Source organism: Rhinichthys klamathensis, unplaced genomic scaffold, assembly GCF_029890125.1.
Source record: "Rhinichthys klamathensis goyatoka isolate OS25496 unplaced genomic scaffold, OSU_Roscu_1.1 h1tg000011l_1, whole genome shotgun sequence".
NCBI lineage: Eukaryota > Metazoa > Chordata > Actinopteri > Cypriniformes > Leuciscidae > Rhinichthys > Rhinichthys klamathensis.
Window position 1 is genome coordinate 15003820 of NW_026606564.1, and position 19732 is coordinate 15023551.

The 19732-nt window shown below is 37.4% G+C and overlaps 1 protein-coding gene across 2 annotated transcripts in view; it reads right to left on the reverse strand.

Moving 5' to 3' along the window:
- LOC130100056 (zinc finger protein 521) overlaps window positions 1–19732 on the reverse strand; it is a 132983-nt gene that overhangs the window by 73962 nt on the left and 39289 nt on the right. The window lies entirely within an intron of this gene.

Genomic DNA, 19732 nt, shown 5'->3' on the forward strand with positions numbered 1-19732 from the left:
CCATGCATTCCAGTAATATTTGCAAGGATGCTAGTCTTTCAAACTATGACACAGACAATATATTTGTTTTTCATGTTTAATTAAAAAAACATGAGGTGGGGGGTTAGGTGTCATTATACATTAGCCAAGGACTTGTTTTAGGAAAGTTACAGTAGTATGTTATAGAAAATTACTTCTAGATTGGCTGAAAATTCACAGACCCCTGCCTTCATCATTCCAGTTGTCTAGAGGCAGTTCTATCTGTTTCCTGATGATATGCTACCACGATTTAAGTGCCCCTCGATAACACACAATTATCAAGCATAGAGTCAATTCTGGCAGGTCACGTTAGTCAAGCTCACATCAGCTGACTCTCAGCTGATCCACGTCTACTTATAGGAATACGACGCCTATCACTGTATACATATATAAGCTCCTTCAGTATTATCAGCAGCTATCGCTAATTACCCTCCTATATAGCTAATTACCCTCCTCCATCCCCAGCTCCTCCTCTCCTCTCCTCTCGTCTCGTCCCCTCCTCTCTGGCATTCTGATTCCCTTTAATTCAAGATTTTAAAGTACAACATAATTCGAGAATTTATTCTGATTCAATGATATCTGCATACATTCATGTTGGTTCGGTTCCGTTTACCCTAAGGAGGTTATTGCTGCTCTCCTGCTCTTATCCACGCTAGGCTGCATGGATGCGCAGGGAGTTCTTGCCCAGAACTGAACCATACCGCCAATCCAAACTGTATGCTAATTGTCAATCTTCCGTGCGCGAGTGGCTGTAATGTGTTGTGGTTACATACTTGAAGTATATACCCAACAGAGTTTGCAATCATTTAAAAGATGACCAGCCACAGCAAACAAGTAAAATTTCCTCCAATATAAGGAAAGTCCAAGTTGGTCGACTAATCGACCAGTCGGTTTTTGAATGACAGTGAGGTGAACATACTGAGTTTAATAGTTTGTATATGATATGAATTTAAAGTGAGATGCAATTTTCAAATAAGTAAGAGTCACCTTTTTGCAAGCATTTTGGCACGCTGATAGCATGTTGTAATTTATTTATGCTAATAGTCAACACTGGAAATGACTAAAACCGAAAGGTTTTGTCTCCCAAATTCATCCAATTTAAAGCATCCGCCATAGCCATCAAAACACCACTTTTGTGCAGATTCTTTGCATTCAACAATAAACTTCCAGACAATCACTGTCACCCTTGAAATTGTCTGGTGTGAGTAGTGTTCACATTATTACTTTCCACTGAAAAAGTAACTACACCCAATGAAAAGCATTGCTTCTTTTTTCTTTTCTTTTTTTGGGCTTGATATGTTCCGGTGCTGATTTGTTATAGTGTGGTACCCACACTCCCAGGTGTCTGTCAGAACAGAAAAATGACCCCTTTAAAATAGTTGCAGTACAAAAAAAAGTCTCAAACTGTTGGATGTTGTGCAATCACCATATTTCTAACCTAACAGTAATGAACTTTTGCAAGCAGAGCGAGAATCACCCCAAGGACAAAAGTTATGACATAGTTTATTACCTATTAATTACAATATTTGAAGGGCTTTGCTTAGTGTCCGTATATCCCAAACAAATATGTCTGATCAGGAGCTGGTGGAAATATGCAACCTAATTATACAGGCTTTCCTTAAAACGTCTCGGTTACGTATGTAAACCTCGTTCCCTGAAGGAGGGAACGGAGACGTCACATAGGGTCAGTGAACCGACGAGTTGGGATATCAATTCGTCGGTTCACTGACCCGTAGTTACGTCGGGATTGACCGATTTAAAGGGAACTAACTAGTTCTTCATACAAACCATAAACTGGTCAATTTTTCCATATCCCTACTTAAATAATGGAGTGAACTGCCAATGAGGTTTTGCTGGGAAAGGGAAAAAACAAGGGGAAATGGCTAGGATTTATGAGACATCTTCAAGCAACCCACTCGCATATTCATGTCTCTTCCTTTGTTTTTACCTCAGGTTCTGCCAGGGTAACATGCATTTATGAGCACTCAAGCCATGACAGCCTATCTTCAGGAAACAGATGACAATAGAGGTTGACCTGCTGTTCCTCTAAACACACAGCTTTACACAGCTCAGCCCAAGATACACAATCTGAATAATTCTCCCTTTTCTATTGCACAGTTTAGAACTAAAAAAGTAATGCTCAGTCACAATGCAAACACAAACGGTTACCAATAATGCAATGCAATATATAATAATGTACTTCCGATCAACAAGCCAACTGTGATTTAACACACTTTAAGATGTAAATGTCAGGATTTTCTAGTGTCCATGAGCAAGTGTGTGAACACTGACTGATGGGATCAGAGTCAGGGCAAATGAAAGCATGTTTTTGTCTCTCTTTCTTGTCTTGTTTATACCCTTACTTCACTCAGACGAGAAATGTGCAGGACGCTAGCCGCCTGAGTAAATAAAAGCCAGAGTCTCATGGGTCCTCATCCCCGGCTAATGGCAGCAGCCTCTGTGCGCCTGCCAAAGGGGATGCTGGTCCTGAAAACCTACACCCTACAGCTGAGGGTCTGTCTTTGTTGGCCTGCCAAAGCCTTCCTGAGCATCACTCGTCCAACATCCTGCCACTCTAGAGAGGAAGACCTCCATCTTATGGGCTGACGTTGGTTTGTTTTTAAGCATACAGTGCATGTAGCTCTTAAAGTAACCACTTTTTCTGCTCTGCACAGCTGGAAACACTTTAAACATCAGCTTTATGAGTGCTTGGAAATGGAATAATGCATTTAAATAGACAAGTATAACTAGTGTTGCTCCCTAATACACTGAAACATTAAGGTATTTCTTATTACTGTCTTTATTTATAGTAAGTAAACTAAATTAAACATCGACTAAAAAAGTACAAATTTTACTTTTATATTATGTTTAATTTAGCTTTTGTTTATGGTTAAATTAAGTTAATAAAATAATAATATTTTTACTATACATATATATGTATGTATATATGTGTGTGTGTGTTTTTATTTTGTAAAAATATTTAAGGTTAGTTTAAGGTTAAATATAAGGAACTAGAGTATTTTTTAGAATTTGGCCAAAAGTATCTTTTTTTTGTATACAGAACAAACTAGTTTTAATGGCTTCTATAAAGATGTAGATCTGTAAAGAATCATTATAACTGAAGTTTGGTCATTATTTTTTTGCTTCGAAAACAACTACATAAAAAGGTGCTGAATCACCTGAATAGTTCCTTAGGGGGAAAATAAGAGTTCCTTCTGTTGACATTTGAAGGTTTAGCTGAGTGAATACGTCCTGAAGGCACTGTACGCTGCTAACTAACAGCCCACTGGTGTGGTCTCTCTAAAGAAGGAAGCAGACAGGAAGAAATGACATGAAAGCATGTTTAAAGGGAAATCTCTTAGTACAGAGGACGATGTTATGAGCTGTAAGGGTGATAATGAACAGTTTGTGAAAACAATGGGAAAATGCTTGTACTTCTCAGGAATGAAGAAGGTGCATTATTTGAGCAGTTCTCTAGGCAAAAAAACCCTTCCTTCTCTGTAACCTAGCAGGCATCATGCAAAAGATATGTAGAATTAAATGACCTCAAATTGGTAGGCATCACCAGTCTCAGGCTAGAAAGTATAATGTGTAGGTGTTCAGGCAATACTTTTAAAATGGGAAGTATCCAGATGGGCTGCCTGGGGTCGCACTGACCTCCCCTAAAATGTATTTTGCCACCCCAGCTGCCATCACAAAATTCAAAATGATGATCGGCCATCTCCCAAGTCGGAGGTGTCAATAACCCAATTTTTTTAGGCTTGACCTTAAGCAGAAGCAAAAGCTGTGTCACCAATGACTGAGTCTAGAGGCGTCTGAAATGAAACACAGCATAAGCGCTCACTGTAAAGTCAAGTACAGGAACATTGCACTACGAATGAGGTTTATGTTCACATCAAAACTGATGCTTAACATAAATGCAAAAAAATATATTAACCTACTAAAGGAAAATACCAGTTCTAAGTATAGTTACTTAAAAGGTAATTAACTCTTTACCCGCCAGCATTTTTGAAAAAAGTTGCCAGCCACCATGTTTTTGATAATTTTCACAAAAATGTCATGGCCCCCAGAATATTTTGTTGTATGAATATCTGAACATTTCAAAAGAAAGAACAGGGCCTCTGCTTTAAAAAAAAAAAGTTTTATTCTAACTTTTATTCTATTCTGTTTTTTATCAACACTTGAATGTGGGTTTAATAAAAAAGCAACATTTTGAGCAAAATTTTTGTCAAAGACCGTCTCGATCGGATTCAGAACGATGATCAAAACACGGTTGGAGTCGATCGAGTCCAGCTTCACAGTCCTAAAGCTCATCCTGGGTCGGCAGTTTTGATAAATATGCTGTTTAATGTTGATGATTGCGTTATTTATATATGCATCTGATTACATATGAGATGTTTGTTTCTTGCGTCATCTTCGCATGCGTTTAGATCAGGAGATTCAGTACTCTTTCAGAAGATGCGTCATAGCGCCCCCTACCGTATAACAGTGAAAACACGGACACCTGGAAAAATTCTGTGTTTGGAGGGGAAAGAGTTACGGGTGTATTCACACTTGTAGTTCAGTTCACTTGGTTCATTTGGTCCTGACCAAAAAACTGAAACAATTTAGGGTGTGTTCACACTTGGCATGTGTGGTTGTATTAAACCGAACCCTGGTGCGATTGCTCTGTTAGTGGGGTTCATTTCAACAAGTGTGAACGCTGCCAACCGAACCAAACAAGCGGACCGAGACGCAGAAAAGATGGGTCTCAGTCCGCTTCCAAACATACTCTGGTGCGGTTCGACTCAAATTTGAACGCATCACGGACCAAAGGAGTGAAAACAGCAGCAGGAATCCCTCCGTCACACACACAAACGAAGATCTGCTGTGAGGAGACACGGTTCTGACGTCTGTACTGAACTGTGATGGGCAACATCGTGACTATGATGATGCTTGAGCCTTCTGTCCTTTTTAGGGTCACATCTTGTGTTCATATTTCAGTCGAAGCGCACCAGAGTATGTTTGGAAGTGGACTGAGACCCATCTTTTAGGAACTTCCAAAAATTGACATCACTTATTATTATTGTTGTTGTTTATAATACTAATACCAATGAGGTTTGGTTATGCCTCATTTGAATGAGTGTGTGCTTCACACTGAGTTCGCCAGTGCCTTAATTCTTTAAACTATGTATAAGCTGGAATATTACTTTCAATGTGACGTTTCAACATTCGAAGGCTCCTTTCCTTGCGCAATATGGGAATGCATTGATGAATTTGACTTGTAGATCAGCTAGAGTCTTCATCCATCATAATTTCAAACAGGCGGCGGCTAAGATGTTTAATCTCGTTCAGGAGGCCAGTTACTGACTCCTCAGCTGGGATTGCATCATGCTGACCTAAATTCCCGGACCGCTGAGAAAAACATAATCTAGCCAAATATCACTGGAAAACTAGTTTTGCATATATTTTCTACCGTTGTTACGAGACCTGAATATGATAGCAGGGATGCAGTGTTGGACGCTTTGGGTCATTGTAAAGCACTGTATAGCCATAGTTTATATTAAATGCACACACAGATACGAATTGGCATGACAATACGCAATAACCTTCAGAAAATTTCTTTTACAAGATTACACTCATCCAGTATTGATTATCTGCATATGAGAAGATCCAGACTCATATGGCACTGCAAGAATTTAATTGTAGAATCAAAAGTCCTATATAGGCTTGCATTCAAATACATTTGTACTAATATGGTCCTCGATTAACTTCAGTCATGTGTTTCTAAGCTCTGTTTCTAACTTGGTCAATCCTTTTAAGAAGATAATAAACGTACTTATATTGCATAAGTGCATCTTTATATGTAATGTCATAGTTATTTCTATTGTCTTTGAGATATGGTTAAAGTGCACTGCTGAATGTACTGACAAGCATTTATGGTCAACTAAAATATACTTTAATGCCATTTATATTGAAACTTGTATGTCATGTATTTCAATATATTTGTCATTATACAGCTGTAAAGGCCCGTTTACACCAAGGACAATAACTAAAATGATAACGTTAAAGATATAGCTCTAAAAAAATCTAAATATAAAAGAATAGCAGATCCCACACCACATCTATAATGATAACGGCACAGAGAAACAATATCGTTGGAATCACTTACAGAACGATTTTTTTCCAGCTGATGAATGATAAAAACATTGACAGCCAATCAGAATCCTTCCTGCTTTAAGAGCTCGAGCATTTAAAGCGACAGACGGCAAAACTGAAGTGCGCGATTATAATAAACAGGACGATATCGTCCGCTGGTGAGGATGAAATACAGTTATCGTTATAGTTATCATTCTTGGTGTGAAGGGGACTTAATGATGAAGTTCAGTACAAATTTATAGAACATTTAAAATATATTATCTTGTATTATCAAATAACACTACAGTTCAAAAATCACATACTTTACAATGTCAAAATAAGGGTTCTTCTTTAACCCTCTGGGGACCAGAAACGCGCCCGCGCGTTTTGCCGTTTTTTTTTCACATAGCAGAAAAATAGACTTAAAATACTCTGTTGATTTTGATCGTACATATAAGTGTTATACATCAATCGATCTTGTTAATTGTCTATTATTTTTCTGTATACTCACAATAAAAACAAAGTTTTGTGCTTTTTGTCAAATAAAGAAAAATAAACATGATGCGAGTTTTGCCTTCTCTCTGTCAGTGCAGTCCATTCTGAAACACGTCCGAAAAATTAACTCTAACTCTGCAAATACTTGTCATACAGGCACGAGAGATTTTTCTTTATGAAGCTTGAATTCTCTTCTTTTCAATGATGTAATTTATATAAAAAACAAATATTCTCAGTTTATGTAATCTGTACGAAAAGAGAGTGCTGTCAGATTTTTTTTCCCCAGCTCATTACACTTCATTACGCGTTAATCTGACACGCCCACGGAGGACGCGCGCTATTCAAACGCAAATGTTGAGGCAAGCCATGACAATGCCCACATCAGCCGTTCCACCGCGGCGGTAAAATGTGTGGTGTATTTGCTGCCTTTTACCGCCAAGAGGCGCTACAATCATAGACTCTGAAAAGTGTTTGTTTATTCTCTCTAATGCGTAATCTGCTGCCGCACCGCACTGATTCAGAGCGATTGAAAGCTGGTAGCAGATGAATTCAACAAGTGAAACGTATAGTTAAAATAATTCATAATCACAATACTGAAATTAGGCTACTGAAATGAAATTGAATAAATAATGAAAAAGTAAAACATTGCAATAAAAACATTTACAGACGTACAGACGATAGCTCAGTGGTTAACGCAACAACACGAGCTTCGAGGAGCTTCAATCGACTCGAGATCGAATCTCAATGTAGCATACATGTTGTTAACTGATGTTGGCCAACAGCGTTTATATTTAACCTTCTTGATGCTTAAATAGCTAACTGTTTATAACTGTTTACTTATTTAAAGTCAAGAGTTTTGTTTAATTATTATTACAACATAAATTTGCTACATTCCTGTAGAACCGCAGCCGCTGCACAAACGACAAAAACTGATGAAGGAAGATTGTCAGCCGATTGCATCAGAAAATGAAAATGAAGAAGCTCGTCTTTAGTCTGCTAAATTATTGTGTAATGTAAAAGAACACTAAAATTACTTAAGTTTGAAACCAAGTTCGAACATTTCAAGGTTTAAATAAAGTGTCGGGACAGTTTTTTTAATTTAAAACAGGGTTGCATCGGGTTTAGAGTTTATTTCTTTTGCGATGCAAAATAAGAAACACTAGGCTAATCTTATTCTTGCGACATTTTAAATTTGTATTGCCAAAGAAATGACAGCTATATTAAACAATTAAAACAGTAGGCCTACAAAACGAAAATTGTCCAAAGCAACATAATTAAATTAAAACATGCGTTTTTCTTTGCCTCTCTCGCGCTGAATCTCTTTTTAACAAGTTTATTTAGTCTCCCTCGCTCTCCATATGAAAGAGGAACATTAACACCTAGGCCTATTGTCCTGCGCGCTCGATACAGCACTGAACTGTCCCCCAACCCCCCACAGGCTATCGGAGTCTGAGGCTGACTTAACACAAAGAGAAGTCGCAATTCACACTTAAATCGCTATTCTAGACAGTGTTGATAATGAAGGAATTAAATGATTTAGTTACATGTAGCCTAGTGATATTTCTATCATAAAAGTTTATTACTAAATATTTCATTATTTCAGTAATTGATGAAATAAAACTGGTTTGGGCCAGCTTTTTCCAAGCAAAACTAAATATAATCTGAAAAAAACGCATGTTAATTTGTTTTCATGAACAAAATGTTCAACTCAATATTAAAGTCTACATGGATCTTTGGATCCTTTCAACCAGGCATGCAATTTGTGAATTAAGTTTTTTATTTTTTATTTTTTTATTCAAATAAATATCGAACCACGGTGCTTTGTGGTAATGCTGCTAAATTAAATAACATGTATTGAATAATTATGAACTTAAATGAAACAATATCGCAACATTTCGACAAATACATTATTTGATCTGTTTTTACATTTTAATTCAGGGCGATTTAGCCTGCTACATTTAATTAGAGCGAGATTTTCACCCTTGTCATTTTCTCATTGGGAAGCGCTTACAGGCTACATGTTTGAGTACATCCTCTGTACCTCTCGTTTTCATATGGATTACATAATCAGATAACATTTATTAGCCAGAATATTTAGACATTTAAAGGCTTTAGACAGAGCCGATTTCTTATAGTGACTGAGCTGAAGTGGCTTCGGTTCATTTTTGTGACGCGCAGTTCCCGGAGACAGAGACGACAGATAAACTGTTTTTGTCGTTAGCAAAAGTTCGAATAAAACCCGACTTTAGAAAAATGCATAGGGCCACTCGGCGTGGTCTGCCAAAACACTTAATTATAAACTTCAATATTTCATTCAAAATAATCTCAACACGCTTTGTAAAATTTTGAAAAGCCGTGCATGCATTAAGGCCACTTGAACTAATGAACAACTGAAACGCTGGTTTTGATTTTATTGTTTGTCGTTGTTTAAACGTGCTTGTTGCATATCTCTATTTTATATTTGATATGGTCTATTGGTGAAGTAGCCTATAGCATTGATTACTGTGGAGGGAGGGGTGTGGGGATTCAAATAATTCAGCAGAAGCAGGGATGTTTAGACCAGAAGGAAATCCCCGTCCCCCCTGGCAAATCACACTTTACTTAAAACCATGTTTTTAAAAACTCTAGGTTGTAGGGAATCAAAATAATAATGATAATAATAGGCCTAATAAAAAAAAATATATATATATAGGCTATATATGTAAAATTACTTTTTTTACAGAACTGCTTTTGAAATTACGATTGGTAGCCTCGTACGATTGGTACAGATGCAACGTCGTTGTGTTCGATACTATTGTTCCTAGTGTAAAATGGAAATGCATGGTAATTTTATTTTATAAATATAACCAAAAAACTGTATGGCGTAACAGAGTTTTAGAGCTAGACAAATCTCTCTGCATTAATAAATATAAAATTTGCAGTAGACCATGTTTGATCGGGATTTGAACCCGTGTCATCTTGATGATGAACCGTAAGTTCTACCGCTCGGCTATTAATTTCCTCACTGAGAAATGCCCAAACGTTTGTTTCTCACATGAGCGAGAAAACGTTTTGTCGTTAGCCTGTGTGAGTGTAGGCCTACTTTAGCCTACATGAATAAAAGTAGACCTTTTACAGTTTTAAAAGATGATATCTTATCTGTATGACCAACAATTACGCAGTAAGTTCTTTTAGCTGTTATGAGAAAAATAAATCCAAATGAACGCGCCGCCGCGTTTGTCAAACTCTAATTCAACATGCCAGAATAAAGCCAGATTTTAGAATAATGCATAGCCACTCGGCGTGGTGTGCCAAAATACCCTAATTATAAACTTCAATATTTCATTCAAAACCATCTCAAAACGCTTTGTGACATTTTAAAAAGCCGTGAATGTATTAAGGCCACTGGAACCAGGATCGTAACTGAAACGCGCTGCATGTCTCGATACAGGAGCGCTGGTTCAGATTGTATTGTTTGTTGTTTAAACGTGCATGTTGCATATTTAAAAATATTTGTTTAAAAATAAATGTTTGTTGTAGGCTTATTTGTAAATTACCATAACTTGTAGAATTTCATCCTTACTGTTGTTAATTGACATTAGCCCCACTTACGTTTTGATAAATGTCCCTTTGCGCCACCTGGCGGTCATTTCGCGAGCGACTTTGAAATGCGACTGGTTTATTTTTATTGTATTGGTCTACTTTAAAAAATAATACTTTATAAGACATTTATGGGAAAAGACTATTTTCTTTTCAAGATGTTTCCAACTGTAACTTTGAACCAATTCTGTAGAATGGCCCATATAGCATTTGACCAGGATTTGTTTCCAGGTATGACTAAAAATGTGCTTTTGGCTTTCATTTATATTTTGATTGTTTGTATATATATATATATATATGTGTGTGTTTGTGTGTGTGTGTGTGTGTGTATATATATATATATATATATATATATATATATATACACATGTAGGTTATATATATATACAAGAAAGAATGCAATGACAAAATATATATATATATATATATATATATACATGTAGGCTATATATATATATACAAGAAAGAATGCAATGACAATATATATATATATATATATATATATATATATATATATATATATATATATATTGTCCTTACATTCTTTCTTGTGTGACACCCCTGAATGAAAGGCTCATTATTATGCAGGGTCACTGTCTGAGAACCACTTAATTATTCATGATAGGGGTTGGGCCGTTCCGCCCATCCGCATATTGCCTTGGCAAACAAAAAAATGTTTTTCACAATTTAAAACAATCTATTGTTTTATGTGAATGATTAGGAAGGATGATTTTCAGATCATTTTGAAGCAAAAACTCTAGGCAACAACGTACATTAGTCAAAAGTCTTGTGGACTCATATTTAGTATGTTTTTTGTGTCCTTATTTCAAAAACTTTATTTTTTAGTTTTTTCAATAACCACGCATAAACAATATTCTCTCAAAAATACAAACATGTACATACATGTTGCTCACACATTATGGTAGACCTGTTTGTGCTAAATAGAGTTTAATTTCACCTGTGCCATTAATATGTTTATAAGCAACTGAAAAAAGCACAAATGTCAGAGCATGTCAAAACATCCAAAGGGCCCCAAAAACACTCTGGTCCCCAGAGGGTTAAAACACAACAAAAGATCATTAAAACAAAGATTTAAAATGTACTTTAATTTGACATTTTATCACGTTTGGTTTTGGGTTTTGTTTTCACTTGAATGTTTCATGTCTTTTATTTTCTAATTTGGCGTTGTCTAGGTTCCTGGTTTTGTCATGTTATTCCTTTCCCGTCATGTGATTATGTCATGTGCTTCCCTAGTCTCTCGTGTTACATTCTTATTGGTTCATTGTTACATTGTGTTCAGGTGTTTCTTGTTGAGTCATTAGTCCTTGTGTATATATAGCCCTAATGTTACCATCGTCTCTGGCGGCACGTTCAAGTTCAAAACGGTGCGCAGCGTTTTGCTACAGTTTCCGGGTTGAACGTCATGTTTCCTGGAAACGGCGTGCACCGGTGTGCAACGGGTTTGAGATGTGTTTTCTCTTGTTTGGTGGGTGTGTCAGAACTGCAGTCCAATCAGCAACAACATGTATATAAAGCACACGGTATTAAAGTGAACTCGCACAATGGGTTCAAGGAAAGTCATTTACAAATGTGTTCGATGCAGCTCGGTATACGCAACAACTGAGGATATTAGAAGACATGTTTGTCGTAAGTTTTATCGTAAAATATAGGATATCAACATAATGATGTAGTTGTTTATATTTTTAGCTTCATTGCAAGTGTATGACATTTGGTATCGAAATAAACAATGGTAATTAAGTGCTTTTCCTAAAAATGAGAAAGAAAATACAGGGTTTTAATACAGTATGAACTACAAATAAAGTCAGTATGTGAGGCTAAATAGATGTGTTTTAGTCTTTATTAGGTAAGATGAGCTTCCATTTCAGTTTCCACAAATCCCTTCACTCGATTGGGATGTTCTCTTGTGTTCTGGGCGGCAAGTGCAGTAACTGTAACATCGGGCATATTTTGTAGTATTAAACACATATTTATACCGACTTCATCAGGCTCAGAAAATTCTTCACAAAGAACACAAAGAATAGCCTTTCTCAGCTGCCATAGTTGCAAGTCTTGCGTCATCAGAACAGTTCGTTCAACGCATCACCGTTTCGGTTTAAAAAAACGTTGTGCAACGCTTTGTCGGAGCTGAACGCAGCCCTGGTCTAGTATTGTCCGTGGCTTTCAAGAAGTGTATTAAGAAACAGTCATGAAAGTGCTCTCTCCTTACTTAAAGGGTTAGTTCACCCCAAAATTAAAACTCTGTCAGTAATTACTCTCCCTCATGTTGTTCCAACCCCGTAAGACTTTCGTTCATCTTCGGAACACAAATTAAGATATTAATTTATTGATTTTCTTCTGTGTGGAAAATTGACGCAGATGGGTCTCGATGTAGTGTTTTATAAAGTGTGCATTTCCTGGATGTCGTGAGAAACCAACGAGAAAACGTAAAAGTGCCTTACCAATGCCGCAAAATGAATGGCTTACCTTTCACACTTTCCCATCAAATGATCGTGAGCGTCCTCTTCTCAGTTCCCGCGCATGCGTCGCGGCTCTCGTGAACACCCGTCGGAGGCCCACAGAGAAGGAAATGAATAGCTGAATAAAGTCGTTATTGTTGTTTGTTTTTTGCGCACGAAAAGTATTCTCGTCGCTTGATAAACTTAACGTTGAGCCACTGTAGTCACTCAGACTATTTTAACGATGCCTTTACTAACTTTTCTGGACTGGCAGAATGAAATTGCCTAGAAGCCTATGGACTAGTATGGAGGAGTGAGACAGCTCTCAGATTTAATCAAAAATATCCTAATTCGTGTTCCGAAGATGAACGAAAGTCTTACGGGGTTGGAACAACATGAGGGAGAGTAATTACTGACAGAATTTAAAATCCCTTTAAGTGGCCTTTTGTGTCATTATTATAATATTATCTGCAAGTACCTAGTAAATATATATTTTTAAGATTTGAAGTACACTTTACGCAAGTGCACGATCAATACAGTTGAGCGCTCTTCCTGTGAGATCCGAGCACGCGTCTGACACACACAGCTTCTGTCCACCACAGGAGAGCAGCAGCGCGTCAACGGGTTCGTCCACATTTACCCGCACTAACACTTGGTCAGTGTCCCAGAAATCACACAGCACAGGTGGACACCCAGAAAGACGGAGACAAATGAAAGATTGGGACATGAAAACTAGGACAGCCTCTCCTTCTGTTCTCCAGATTTACTGTGCGAGAAAACATCGATCGAGACTAAGAACCGCAGACTGCCGAGACCCGATATTGATCAGAACGCGTCTGGATTCCCTCAATAAAGGAGACATATTTTTTTTAAAAGCTGATTGCAGAGATTTTCAACGATCATGGGACAATCATGATGGAAAAGCGAATATTTTCAGCTTAATACTGGCTTTAGCAAGGTTTCTGTATCAGCTCTTCGCTCCATTATTCAGCTGGTCCTCGGGCTCATCTCAGCGTGAAGCGCTCGGGGAGGGAAGTGCTGCTGAGCGGGTCAGGTATGAGTGAGCAAACAGGAAGGCTCTGCCCGGGGCCTTGGCTGGGTCTCTGTCCCCTGCGGCCCACCGGGGGGAGGGCAATCTGTCCCCCAGCAGAGCCCAGCCCGGCCCAGCCCGGCCCGCTTCACTGGCTCCCCACCCTGAGACAGCGAGTGCCATACACACCAGTGTGTGCTCGGCTACAACCAATACAGGCGGCCAAGAAAAAGCAGATGGATGAGCCAAACAAACTCCAACTGCTCATAGCAGTTCATATGTCTGTTTCACACCAAACACATTTCCCAGCATGTCTTGTTTCCACAACTTCAAAATGGCAAACAGTGTGTGACAACGTTTATTGGTATCAGGAGTCGCTCTAAAGGGGTTCGTTGTCCAAGTGTCCGTGCGTTTGTTCTATTTTTTTTTTACTTTATTTCATTTTTTTCATTTTTTTGGAAAGACAAATACTTACGTTCTACCTAATATTCAACAATTTGCATGCTTGTTTTGAAAAAGGGCCTTGGATATAAAAAATTTAAATATAAATATTACAGTATATACAATAAATGATTTATCCGTGCACATACTTTTTTTCAAATTCATGTTCCTGGTAATCTTGAATCAGAATAACTTCCCCTCCCTCTTCTCTTCTCTGATGACGAGGGCGGGGCAACCTGTCACTCACATGAGATCAGCCAATAGCAAACCACCACCATCCAATCAATTCCCCACAGAAAAATCAAGCCCCGCCCACATTTATTCTTCTTCTTTCACTTGGTTTTAAGACTCAATTCGCCTTTGGCTAAGCCCCGCCCCCCTTAGTTACTGTTGCTACGTCCGACAAACAAACTTCATCTGGGTTCTGGTATCGACATGGCTTATGCTGTGACGGCTCTTCCTGCTGAAATTTTATCAAACTTTTATAAAGCAGCAAATAAAGTGTCCGATAGAAGTAGGCAAAAGCGGCTGCAATATACGTTCGAAGGCTATATTCACGACATACAGGTGAAACGCAAGGAACAACAAGGCATCCAAATAGAGGCAAAAGCATACCGGTCACAGTCAAAAAATGAACCACCGCATATCCTACTAATGGAGACGGAGGCTGGGACTAACAATATCAAGGAGCAACACTGTTCATGCAAAGCTGTAGGTCTCTATTCACTTCTATAATCGTTATTACAAAGCAAACGGACTACGCGAGTATAACGTTGTATTTATTAGCAGCGTGTGCTAGACGACACTTGTCAGGATTTGACTTCGGTTTTGGGAAGGGGAAAAAACGCACACCCCCCTCCGACCTCTCTGGGAAACGCGTGTATCTGTGTTACAAATGCCCCAGGCACAACGTTTAACCATATTTTAGATAAAACTACGACGGTAATAGCCGGCCGAGACCAAAAATAAGAGACGCCTGTGTTAAAGTCAATGGAGCGCTGTGAAAAAATGTCGGACCACTGTGGGAGCTCGTTCTTGGCTGCGCTGTGATTGGTCAATCTACATTCTAGGGTGTGGCTTAGCCAAAGGCGAATAGGGAAGAAAAAAGACCTTAAGATTGTGAAGTAATATATATTCTATATATCTATTTGCAAATAGATAGTCATGTAAATGATAGCCTATGTTTTTTGGCAACATTTATTTTATTTTAAGGTGACCTAGTTATATGTTACTACAAGGGATGGGTATTGATAACCGGGTAAATTTTAGAACCGGTTCCAAATTTCCAAGAACCGGTGACTCGATTAGAAACGCGCATTTCAAAAAAAAAAATATCGCTTGAATGGATCCGTGCGACTCTTAAAGTGACCACAGCCTAATATTCCTGATGCCGTCTCTATAATAACACTAATCAAACATCAAAAGACAAAGAGAAAATTCACTCGTTCTTGCCTGAATAACTTTGTAACATATTTGTAATGTATTTTATTTGTCAAGTGCAGTGTTATTTTACATATGATACGTTTCTGAACCTGAACATCTGAAAATCTTAAAACACTGATTATTTCAATCGAACATTTGTTCAGTTGTATGTATTTGTTTGCGAATGCTAATTTATTTGTTCTTTTTTAATTACTTAGTGTTTACGGGTCTTTAATAATGCTTGAACTTTATATTAGTTGGCCTAGTTGTTTTTCCATGATATTTTTAAACCACAGGCAAACACACCTTGTGTAAGTGTTCTTTAGCCTGTTGATTTATGTTCATGATATTCAACTACAATTAAATATTTTGCAATAAGACTTAAAATAAATGTGAATGATATCTAAGTTTTTTTTTTTTTTTGTACCTTATAGGAATCGAAATTAGGAATCAATAAGAATCGTTAAAATTGAAACGATTGAAACCGGAACTGGAAAATTTCATACAATTCCCAACCCTAGTTACTACATTCCCAACCTTCTTACGATAGTAATATCAGTAAAGTATGCATAATTACAGGTAACTAACCCTAAACCAAATCCTAACCGTAACTCTATAGTACTTGTAGTTAACTAACATTACTCAGTACTTATTTGAGTATGTACAATGTAAATATGTCACCTTAAAATAAAGTGTAACCTTATTCAAAACGGCAAAATTTGCACACAAAAAAGTACTTTACATCACAGGATATTATAGTAGGTTTTTCAATATTTATAACACACAACGGTTGCCAAATATTAATATTTAGCTGCTTACATCTTACCAAGAACTCTTTCATTAGATGAGAAAGAAAAGAGGTTTACAATTTATTTGAAAGTGTCCTTGTTAAAGTGTAAATATACATTTAAGTACCGAGTAATAATTATTAACTCCATGTACTTACTACAGGAATAGGGTTTGGTTTAGAGTTAGTTGCTTGTAATTATTCATATTTTATAGTAATACTACTATAGTAACTACATGTAACAAGACACTGTAAAATAAAGTGATACCGAAAATAAATGTCAAGTGCATAAATGCACAGAACTGCGAAAATGGAAAGAGAAATAGTATCAGGAGGCATGTGACATCATGGCTGATCTGGGAAAGTCTAGTTTCAAAAACAAAACAATAAAACAAATAGAAATCAGCACAGTGGGCGGACCCTTCACCCTGGATCTGATTAATCAGATTAATACTTAATACTCGTTCCAGTTTCACACGTCACAGGTGAAACAACAGCAGAACATGTCTGAACGCAAAAAAAAAAAACACGAGGAGAGGAGGAAGAGAGAAAAAACAAGTGTCAAGTGAAAAGCGTGTTTTTCATGCACTCCTGTCTGAAATGTCAGGATGAATTCCCCATCAGTGTGAAGATGCACTGACATACTGCCAAGCCTGAACACACACACACACACTGCATTCATTAATGATTAGATTTGGACAAAGGTGGGCAAAACTCCTTGTCCGAGCTCACACACACACACACACACACACACACACACACACACCAGTGAGGGTGGCAGGGGAGGCAGTGCCAGAGTTCGGTAAACTAAAGCTGACCATAATGACACACACAGCATTTACTGAGCATTAAATGACTAATGATCTGTGATTATTAAAAATATTTGAATAATAGTTGAGTACCAGGTAAATAAAACATACACTAAATATTACTACTGTTTTTCTTGTATGTATTATTATTGCAGTTGTTTTGTAATAATTGTCAAGAAATGTTAAAATGTTAAAAAGCAGAAACTATTATTTAATCGGTGTATTTGTCGCCTGTTGAAAGTCTTTGTATGTGTGCTGATTGTATACTTGAAATCCTAAAAGTACATACATGAGTAAAGTTTGTGAACAATCTTTAATGCTAGCCTGAGAAAGCCTGATTAGAAAGTCAGTTTGAAGGTTTTGACACCTCATCCATGGGCGACAAACAGCGAAGGACTGTTTTATCCAGAAAAAGATTAAGAAGAAGTATGAGAGATACAAAATGCTTAACACTTTTTAAATCAAATCCAGCTTTTACATCATATAACAGTATGTTGTCTTTCTCAAGCTAACATCATAATATTTTCCGGTAATTTAAAACAAAGATATGCTGTAGAAATATTGCGTCATCCGGCAGATTATGCTGACGAATAAACCTGCATTTCACGGTCCAGATAACATGGAAAATAAGTAATCATTGTAAATTTACACATACTACTGTACCAACATTGCAACAAAACAAAGCGGGTTGAAAACAGCAGTCAGACTTTAAGTGTTCGTTTTCTTTTAGCTTTTTTTTCTCTTCAAAACATGGTGGGGAATGTCCATTGACTCTTGTTTTGATAGTAAGCTAATTATATTTTCTGTCCTCTAACCTTACCTCTACACACAAAACCTAAGCCTTACAAAAACCTTGCTGCATTCTTACATTTTCATCAAGACATTATTTAGTATGTTTATTAAGCCGTTTTGCTCAAGGGGACCGTTGGCTGCTCCCAATAACGGAGCTGATTTCAGGTTTTATTATCCTTGCGAGGACATTCAGTCCCAACAATGTGGAGCAAACCAGACTCACACACACTGGCGTTCTGCTTTGGTCTTTTTAACTGCACATACTCTAATCCGCTCCAGATGAACAAACATCTCTGTTTCTCCCCAGTCAGATTCATCTCACCCTCCCTTATTCCTCACTACAGAAGAGAGACACAAGTACAGACAGAGCTAGAACAATGAAAACAAAGCCTATGGTGCATATTGACTTTAACCTCATTTACATCCATGACCACTATTCAAAGGCGCATATACAGTTTAGTGTGTGTACTACTGTGAGATATCTGCAGTGCTTCATTAATATGCAAGAAATGGCATCTACACATACCCATGGTATAAAGTGACTAACTCCATCTATTCTTCAGGGTTTAATTACGGTTTTACCATTCTGATCCCAATTCCATCTCTAGTTCTGTGCCACACTTGTTTATGCCCTACAACAACTACAGAATTTTAAAGTAATGAAGGACATGCATTTAGATCATTGAGTCATTAACGCTAGCCTGAAAGATGTGTGGCAATAAAAAAAGCATATGCTGAAATGGTATTTTAAATCCAATATATGAGCAACTGAGTCCTGTTAGCAATCAGGTGCGTGCTTCATTTAATATAATAAATGTATATCACAATTTTTTTGGAACCTTGAAATATGTTCATGAGAGATGTAAAAAAGCTAGAGTTGTGACTAGATTTTTTTAATGAATTGGTTGATCTAATTCACAAAACCAGTTAAAAATGGTCCAGTTAAATGATCTGGTAATGGCAGTTAGAAGTTATTTCTTCTTTACACAAAGCTAACGTATGACTTCAGAAGACTTAAAAAGATTTAATGCTAGGCACGTCCTGATTTTGCCGAGTTAGACGTGTTCATGGGTCAACATATTTTTTGTAATTCAATGTAATCCTAACCGTATCCCTACCCCGAAACCTACCCCTACCCATAACTTATCCCTAGAATCAGAGGGAAATGATAGGTGAATAACACTGGTGTAGAAGCACCAAACCCTGGTTTAAAGCCGAAACTTGACATAAACTCAAATCTGATTTGTTGAATTAAATGTTGATCCAGGATCAACAAAGATGTTGATCCAGGAACATGTTTCACTTGGGCGAAATCAGGTTCTGCAAATGCTAGAGTCCCTATTCTTTATAACTGCATGAGGGGGAAAAACACTAGTAGCTACATACAGTACTTCAAACTTTCCATTCCTTGAACCCATGTGTGATGCCAACTTAAGATTTTCAGATGTGCTTTGCATAAAGCAGGACTTACACTGGATGAGGTTGTTGGCTGCAATAGACAAACAGATTTAATATATGTTGGACCTGAAGTGAGGTCTAGATCATGCTCTAAAAACTCACAATGACCAAGACTGATCGTTCCAGAAAGCTGATACAGTTGAAAAGAAAATTATTTTCACTAAATCCGAGGATTCAAGTCTAAAGCAATATTCATGAGTGAGTGGACTCAAGTAGAGTACTCAATAATTGAGGATTAGAATTGATTTTGATCTGTTTGCCATCTACTTATTTACAAACCCCAAATAGTTTTGCAGGACATTAGTATCCTCTTTATGGAATGAGAGAA